The sequence below is a fragment of the Lissotriton helveticus genome, assembly GCF_964261635.1.
Source record: "Lissotriton helveticus chromosome 1_1 unlocalized genomic scaffold, aLisHel1.1 SUPER_1_unloc_12, whole genome shotgun sequence".
Lineage (NCBI taxonomy): Eukaryota > Metazoa > Chordata > Amphibia > Caudata > Salamandridae > Lissotriton > Lissotriton helveticus.
The window spans coordinates 1658160-1666643 of record NW_027611651.1 but is presented as its reverse complement, the minus strand read 5'-3'; the positions used below and the strand labels follow the sequence as shown (position 1 = coordinate 1666643).

The following is an 8484-nucleotide window of genomic DNA, read 5'->3' as shown; positions in this document are numbered from 1 at the left end:
GAGGAAAGACACTTCCCCGATAGAGGAGCCAACCCGAGACGCTTTCACTGAAATATCAGTGTTTGCTGTGTCGCGAGGCGCCTCGTAGCCATGGTAGTCCTCCGCGCATGCGCAGTTAATCCAAGGCCTCTTCACCCCGCGCGCTCATGGGTCAGTCCTGCACTCGGGCTCAGCAGAGAGCCCAGGCCCCGAAATAAACCCCAGGTGAGGCCCGACCCACAGCAGGGAGCCCAGGCCCCGAAATAAACCCCAGGTGAGGCCATGACCCACAGCAGGGCCCCCAGCAGGGCCCCCAGCACCCACAGGAAACCCCAGGTGAGGTCTAGGGTGACCAGTATGTTAAAGCCAAAAACCGGGATATTTCACAAAAATAGAAGAAGGACTACACTTTTACTTTCAGTGATAAGAGCGCTCCTCAGGAGAAATTACAGAATAGGCAGTAAGGACATACAAAAAATGTAATTTTTAAACCCAGTAGCTAGCCTGTTAATTAAATTGCTTTCTTGAAACAACTGCTAACTTTCCCTGCTTTGTAAAACATAAAAAACACCTCCCACCGTTTTCAGACGACCCTCTCTAAAAACCGGGACATGAGCTAAATTTCTTGAAATTTGCTGGGACAGCTGGTTAAAAACGGGGACGTCCTGGCAAAACAGGGACGCCTGGTCACCCTAGTGAGGTCGCAAGGTGGAAAGATTGTCTGGTGCTGGAGGGTCTCGAGCCTGCTCTCCGGGATTCATCTGTTGTTGTTGTTGTTGCATCGATCCTTAGACATGATTATTTTGTATCCACAATGCTCATTGGCCCTCATTGCTGGAGTTGGGTCACTCTTTTGAAGGCCTCAGCAAGCGGTGACATTTCTTTCGCCTGAAAAGTCTGTGATGAGAAGATCGACTTGAATCCCGTTTTTGGCTTTCACCAGAGTAGAGGGGGGTAGCCCCGTCAATTGAAAGTGAAAGAACACACTCCCAGGCAGCACCGGCTGCGCCTCATTGCACCTGGGCCTGGGCATGCACAGCATCATCTGATGAGGCTAACACTCCCCCAAATATGTCTTCACCTCACTAAGGCCTCAGTAACCAGGCAGCGGTCAGCCAATGCCCATCAGGTAAACAAGCATTGGCATCGCCAGTAGGTCTCGCCTCTGGGACCTTATACGTGTTTAGTTATCCAGCACAATATCCTTGGTGCAACAACATCAACTGTTGCATGGCTAAACACATATAAGGTCCCAGAAGCGCCACCTATTGGCTATGCCAATGCTTGTTTTAATGGGTTCCTATTTGTGCCTTTTAGAGATGCAAGCTTCTGTTTCATCCTCCTGTCTAACTACTCCCGCATTTTATTTATCTAGGTCATGGGTACTCACAAAACATTTTCTCGGGGGCCGCAAAGTTTGGTCTATGGTGTGACCGAGGGCCGCACTGATGCCAGCGGGGTGTAAAGTCTGGGATGGGAAAACAAAGCATGTATATCTAGTGGCTGCCTTTAAGAATGAAGGTGTTCCTAAAGTTAAAGGCCTTGTTACTTAATTTTCCTAACTGCAATTAACCTTTAAATAAGTGTTTGCTGTATATGTACGTTTCTTGTTCATGTTAGTTCTGACTCGAGTAAACAGCAGCCCAGTGCTGCTGCTGCCCATGGGTCCGCAAGTAAAGACCTGAAGGGCCTTATGCGGCCCCTGGGCCGTACTTTGAGTATCACTGATCTAGATCCTCCCGGCGACCACCCCAGCTACATGTGTATTTCCATGTTCTTCAAAGAGGGGTCGCAGTTGAGCAGACAGGCTTGTCAAGTCTTCAAGGAAGTGTGAGTGTGACGAGGCTGGTGTATTTATTCACCACTTAACTAATCAATCTCCTGTCCCTCCGTCCTCACGTAAGCCAAATTTGTGACACATTTGCTATTTTAAGGATTGTAATAACATCACTTTTGTATATTTAAGTCCATACAGATACTGAAAACAGCAAACCGCAAGTACAAAAATGAAAAGTACAGTGGGCACGAGCCGTAAACAAAACAAAAAATAGGTTTCAGAGGGGCAGGGTTTGTTAATTAGCATAGGCAGTGTGCAGTAATGTCACAGAGAGAAACATTGCAAATCTATTATGCATCTCTTTAATGGTAATGAACCGCCATTCACGTAATATAAGCACGCACATGAGCAGCGTATATCCTCATGTACATGAATAAAGAAGTCTTAAATGTATTTTGGTACAACAATGTGGGAGAGTTTTAATGAAACGTGGGGGAACATGTTAACATTGACTTTCATTGGGCAGAGCAAGTTTCCAGTGGGAGAAAGCTAAAATATTGTAATGCATGATATAGAATGAATATAGTGCTCTCTGAATCTGACTTGCATATCTATGTACTTTTTTTTACTGCATTGCACAGATATTCTATGCAGTAGTCTATTATTATTTTCCTTTTGCATGATAGCTGTGCATTACTGTTAGCTTATAGATGCCACTTCTTCAGCTATTCACTAATGGTGAGCATTTTTAGTTTGGTGCCCGTAAATATTCTCTATCTCAGTGCGACCCTGATAGTTGGCAGCCCACTAGCGATTCATTTGATGTTTACTAAATACCAGGCAGTTGGGGTAAACCTGCTACTTGCTACCAAATGGGTGTTTGGACACACAACAAACTGGAACAAACATTTGCAATGCAATTGGTCTCACATTTACGCAAGTTTGAGCTATTGGCATTGTAAATGGCAATGCCTTTTATTTATGTTTTGGGTTTCAAAACATAAATAAAATGCTTTGTCATTTACAATCCCAATAGCTTAAACTCGTGTAAATGTGCTACCTGTTGCATTGCAAATGCTTGTTATCTTCAGTCTCATGGTCTTTTTAGTAACATTAGAAAACTTAAATTTGAAGCTTTTGTGTGGGCTCTTATGGCCTAGGGCGCTGTACACACAACCATACATTTCTAATTCGTTGTCAACAAAGTTTGAATTTGAATGATTCTGCCCAGGTTTAACCAAAAGCTGTCAGTTACTGAAACATTTTGCATAGTGTATTTTCCTGTCAACAAATACACATGTGTGTGGCATAAATGCCTTAGTGGCCGCTTACTTCCTTGAAGTACTATTTTCCTTACAGTAAAGTCCCCAATTTAATTATATTCAAATGGCATTAGATTTATGGAATTCCCCCTTCCGACCCCACAACAGAAGCAATCCTATGGATTACCTAGATACCTGTGTGTGTGGTTTGATTGCCACAGTTGTCCTTGAGGACTCCGGTTCTGGTGTGCATTACTGGGTCAATGGTGAAGATGGACATATACTGTTTGAAGAAGTTATGTCCAGTGGTCCTTTTGGCAGCGGCTATAAACCACTCGCGCCTCTTTGTCCCATGCTCCACTGGCATCCCCCTGATTTTTCATGGAAGATAAAATCTGCCCCTGTAAGTGTATCCCGCCCCTGGGAAGCCCGTGGGATCTATTCAAAGCCAATGGCCTGTTACATTAAACCACGCGAGCTACCGGGGCAGAACCCACAGATGGCCGCCGCGGTGCGTGCAACTGCGGCGCGGCGGCCGTGCTCTCAGGGCTTCTACGAGCTTGGTTTCTTGGCCTCCAGGTGTAATATTACTGTAGCACCCAGGCCGCAGGCCACGGCTCTCATTCAGTCCATTTTTTTCGTAAATGTATTGTTTGGGTGAGGGGTTAAGTTCCTCTTAATTTCCAACAGGAAGAGGACTTTTCTGCAGATGCGCCACTGAAAAATCTTTTAACGTTATTCATTGCATAGGAAATTAAGGTGGTGGACATGGTGGTGGTGGATGCGGTGGTGGTGGACATGGTGGTGGATGTGGTGGTGGACATAGTGGTGGTAGACTTGGTGGTGGTGAACGTGGTGGTGGTGGATATGCTGGTGGTGGACGTGGTGGTGATTGACGAGGTGGTGATGGACGCGGTGATGTTGGACACAGTGGTGGACGCGGTGGTGGACTTAGTGGTGGTGGCATGGTGGTGATGGATGTGGGGGTGGACGTGGTGGTGGACGTGGTGGTGGACATGGTGGATGTGGTGGTGATGGACGTGGTGGTGGTAGACGTGGTGGTGGCCTCGTGGTGAACGTGGTGGTGTTGGTGGATGTGGTGGTGGTGGATGTGGTTGTTGTGGACGTGGTGGTGGATGTGATGGTGGTGGATGTTATGGTGGTGGACGTGATGGTGGTGGATGTAGTGGTGGACGTGGTGGTGGACATGGTGTTGTTAGTGGTTGTGGTGGACATGGTGGTGGATGTGGTGGACATGGTGGTGGTGGACATGGTGGTGGTGGACGTGGTGGTGGTAGATGTGGTGGTGGTGGTGGACGCGGTGGTGGTTGACGTAGTGGTGGTGGACGTAGTGGTGATGGACGTGGTGGTGGTGGTGGACGTGGTGGTGGTGGACGTGATGGTGGTGGACATGGTGGTGGACGTGGTAGTGGTGGACGTGGTAGTGGTGGACGTGGTGGTGGTAGTGGATGTGGTGGTAGTGGATGTGATGAAGGACGTGGTGGTGGTGGATGTGGTGGTGGTGGTAGTGGTGGTGGACGTGGTGGTGGTGGGTGTGGTGCTGGTTGACGTGGTGGTGGAGGTGTGTGTCATGGTGGTGGTGGACATGGTGGTGGTGAACGTGGTGGATGTGGTGGTGGTGCACGAGGTGGTGGTGGAAATGGTGGTGGTGGATGTGGTGGTGGTGATGGACGTGGTGGTGGATGCGATGGTGGTGGACATGGTGGTGGTGGTGGACGGGGTGGTGGATGGGGTGTTGGTGGATGTGGTGGTGGTGGATGTGGTGGTGGTGGACATGGTGGTGGATGTGGTGATGGTGGTGGACGTGGTGGTGGTGGGCATGGTGATGGTGGTGGACGTGGTGGACATGGTGGTGGTGGACGTGTTAGTGGTGGACGTGATGATGGTGGTGGACATGGTGGTGGTGGACGTGGTGGACATGGTGGTGGTGGACGTGGTGGTGGGTGTGGTGGTGGTGGACATGGTGGTGGTGGTGGTGGTGGTGGACGTGGTGGTGGTGGACATGGTGGGGGTGGACGATGTGGACGTGGTGGTGATGGACGATGTGGACGTGGTGGTGATGGATGTGGTGGTGATGGACATGGTGGTGGTTGTGGACGTGGTGGTTGGGGTGGAGTTGGTGGTGGTGGATGTGGTGGTGGTGGACGTGGTGGTGATGGACGCAGTGGTGTTGAACGCGGTGGTGGTGGATGCGGTGGTGGATGTGGGGGTGGACGTGGTGGTGGACGTAGATGTGGTGGTGATGGACATGGTGGTGGTGGACATGGTGGTATTGGTGGACATTGTGGTGGTGGATGTAGTGGTGGTGGATGTGGTGGTGGTGGACATGGTGGTGGTGGTGGACAAGGAGCCTCGAATACCACACATATAATAATACAGAACAGAGCACCCTTTCGAGTGGATGACAGTGTAGGCCACATAACTTTCAAGCCAGTAACCCCCCCCATGCATGCACTCATCCTGCACACACTTTCCTTAAAGCGACTTCCTAGCTGGTGACCCGCATGCATGCACTCACCCTGCAAACACTTTCCTTAAAGCGACTTCCTAGCTGGTGACCCCCATGCATACCTTCACCCTGCACACACTTTTGTTGCAATAACTTCCTAGCCGGTGACCCCCCATGCACGCACTTACCTTGCACATACTTTCCTTGCGGTGACTTCCTAGCTGGTATTCACCATGCACGCACTCACCCTGCACGCACTCTCCCTGCAGTGGCTAGTGGCTACCTAGCTGGTGACCCCCTTTGGACAGACTTTTCCTGCAGTGACGTCCTAATCGGCTGTGGTGACTTCCTAACTGGTGACCCCCATACACGCACTCCCCCTGCACACACTTTGTTGTAGTGACTTTCTGCAAGAAGCCTCTCTATGCACAATCTCACTGACACATTCCCTCTGATATAACGTCTGCACAATGGTTCCCGGTGCACACATTTCTCTGAAGACACGCGCCTTGCACGCACTTTCCTTGAGGGGTGTCACAGCGATATATATATATATACCGCCAGCGCGTTTTCAGGGCATCGGTGACGTATCACGCACTGCTGGCAGACAGTTGTTCTCAGTCACTACCTGCACTCACAGTCCCCTCACAATCACGCTGCACACACCTTCAACGAGCAGCCCTTTATCGCTGCACACAGCCCTCTAGCAGACAGTCATTACACACACTGGTTCACCCTCTCCTTGCTTCCTCACCACCTGCACGGATGCAACCTTCACTCGGTGATTCCATACACTCACTATCACCCGTGGACACATCCACTCTCCCCACAGTGACTTCTTGCAGTGTGCGCCCTATTCACACATCAACCACACGCATGCACACACAGTCCCGGTAGACAGGGACTTCCCCTCCCATACAAACTCACTCCTTTCAAGATCTCACTGTGACGGCTCACTAGCAGACGCGCACCTCAGATCACTCCCCGAGTTACACCTTCAACCAGTGACGCGCTGATCGGCCTCCCTCCGTGGGGCATCCAATCTCACACCAGAGGGGCGCCCGTTTACACACTTATCACACTATCTGCTCCATCCTTTTGTTGTTGTTAGCCACTTCCATGGCACTCCTCACTGTGGTAGTGCCCCCAGCCTCCCCTCTTCAATGCCCTCGATGAAGTCTGCAGCGATCCCCTCTCGTGCACAGCTCCCAGGTACACGTCAGTGTCCTTCTCCCACCAGCAATGTCCCCTCTCCCCCCTTGCAGGGCATCCCTTGCCCCCTGCAGCCCCCGTCCCCGAACCCTGTGTTACCCTTCTAACCCCCGAATTACTGCTTGTCTACTACAGTGCCCTTTCGCTCCCTCTTCAGCACATCTGTTACCCCCACCAGGCCCTCTCTCGCTCAAGCAGTGCAGCTTTCACACCACCTGGAGTTCTTTCTCACCTCTAGCAGAGCCCCTCTCACCCTTAGTAGCGCCACTCTCATCCTCAGCAGCACCCCTCACAGCGTCCTCACCACCCCACAGCGCCTCTCACATCCTCGCAGCACCCATCACACCCGCAGCGCCCATCACACCCTCGCAGCACCCATCACACCCTTGCAGCGCCCATCACACCCTTGCAGCGCCCATCACACCCTCGCAGCGCCCATCACACCCTCGCAGCACCCATCACACCCTTGCACCGCCCATCACACCCTCGCAGCACCCATCACACCCTCGCAGCACCATCACGCCCTCGCAGCGCCCATCACACCCTCGCAGCACCCATTACACCCTTGCAGCGCCGCTCTCACACCAGCTACAGTTCTCTCACCTCTCGCAGCCCCCTCTCACCCTTAGCAGCCCCCCTCAAGCTTTGAAGCCATCGCTGTTGCATATTTATCTTATGCAACTAACAACCATTGACAAAGCCAATAGTTCTGGCTTGTAGTAGATGTAATGTTACTTGTTATATATGGATGGAATGGCGAAGCAGCAAAATACCAGTGGGGCGACACACTATGCCGAGCATGTATTTTCAGTTTGGGTTTTTAAGCCACGCCCTTCATTACATCGACCACGTCCCTCTGGGAGCCATCACAAGGTTTTTCATTCCACTTAAAGCCCTTTCTCCGGTATAGTGACTTCCTGCTGAACTGGGAGAACAAGTTCACTCAGACTTGGCAGTCAGCTCCAGAGAGACTAATCCATGCCCGGGCCCCTCATCCATTGGCACCTTGTGATTCTTACAGCGTTACAGTTCATATCTCATGCCCCTTATTGGATTTTGTCATTTTAGTGTCATTTTGTTCAATACATTTTACTTTTTTTTCTATTTTGGTTTGGGTTTTTTATTGTTTTGCATTTTGACTTTTACTTTTTTGGTTTCTGCATACATATTTTACATATTACCTTAAGTTAAGCCTGCCTGTTCCGTGCTTAGGTACCAGGGGGTTGATCCTAGGTTAATTGAATGGCTTTGAAAGTTCATTCTGACAACGGTTGTGATTGTTCCTCATCTACCGTAAATAATAATTCAGTTTCTTACAGAAACTATCTGAAATTATCTGCAAAACAGGCAGGAGACAACCTACCAGGCTTGAAGCACCCTGTGGACAAACTGGAATATGGGAATAGTATTGTGTGGCAATAGAATCTCTAAAGAAATTCAGCTTGGAGATGAACCAAGAATAACGCTTGAATGTCACAACTTTTTAAAACAAGGTAGTCAGGAAAGTGTGGCGAATATATTGCAGCTCTTTGCATTTTGACAGCCCCAAGCAAATTTGAGAACAGAGTGGATGTATGTAGCAGAGACAAGTCTGTTCACCCAATGTGAGTGGTGAGATCCGCTTTGCTGGTCTGCCTGAAGTTATGATGCTGCTGACAGTGGCCTGTCTGCTAATAGCGATGGCGTGACTGGTGGATCTATGAAGCCAAATAAGAGAAAGTTATCTTCCGACACCACAGTCTTCGTGACTGAGACCAGTAATACTGAAGACTCTGAAACTCACA

General features: G+C 50.0%; 1 protein-coding gene across 2 annotated transcripts in view; it reads left to right on the top strand.

Moving 5' to 3' along the window:
• The first annotated feature begins 66 nt into the window (after positions 1–66).
• LOC144805488 (uncharacterized) overlaps positions 67–8484 on the top strand; it is a 55064-nt gene continuing 46646 nt past the window's right edge. Inside the window, exon 1 of one of the 2 annotated variants that reach the window (XM_078672033.1) lies at positions 67–204. The gene's annotated coding sequence lies outside the window, so the exon portion shown is untranslated. Of the gene's footprint in view, positions 254–8484 lie in introns of both variants that reach the window. The other variant, XM_078672032.1, reaches the window with a different exon arrangement.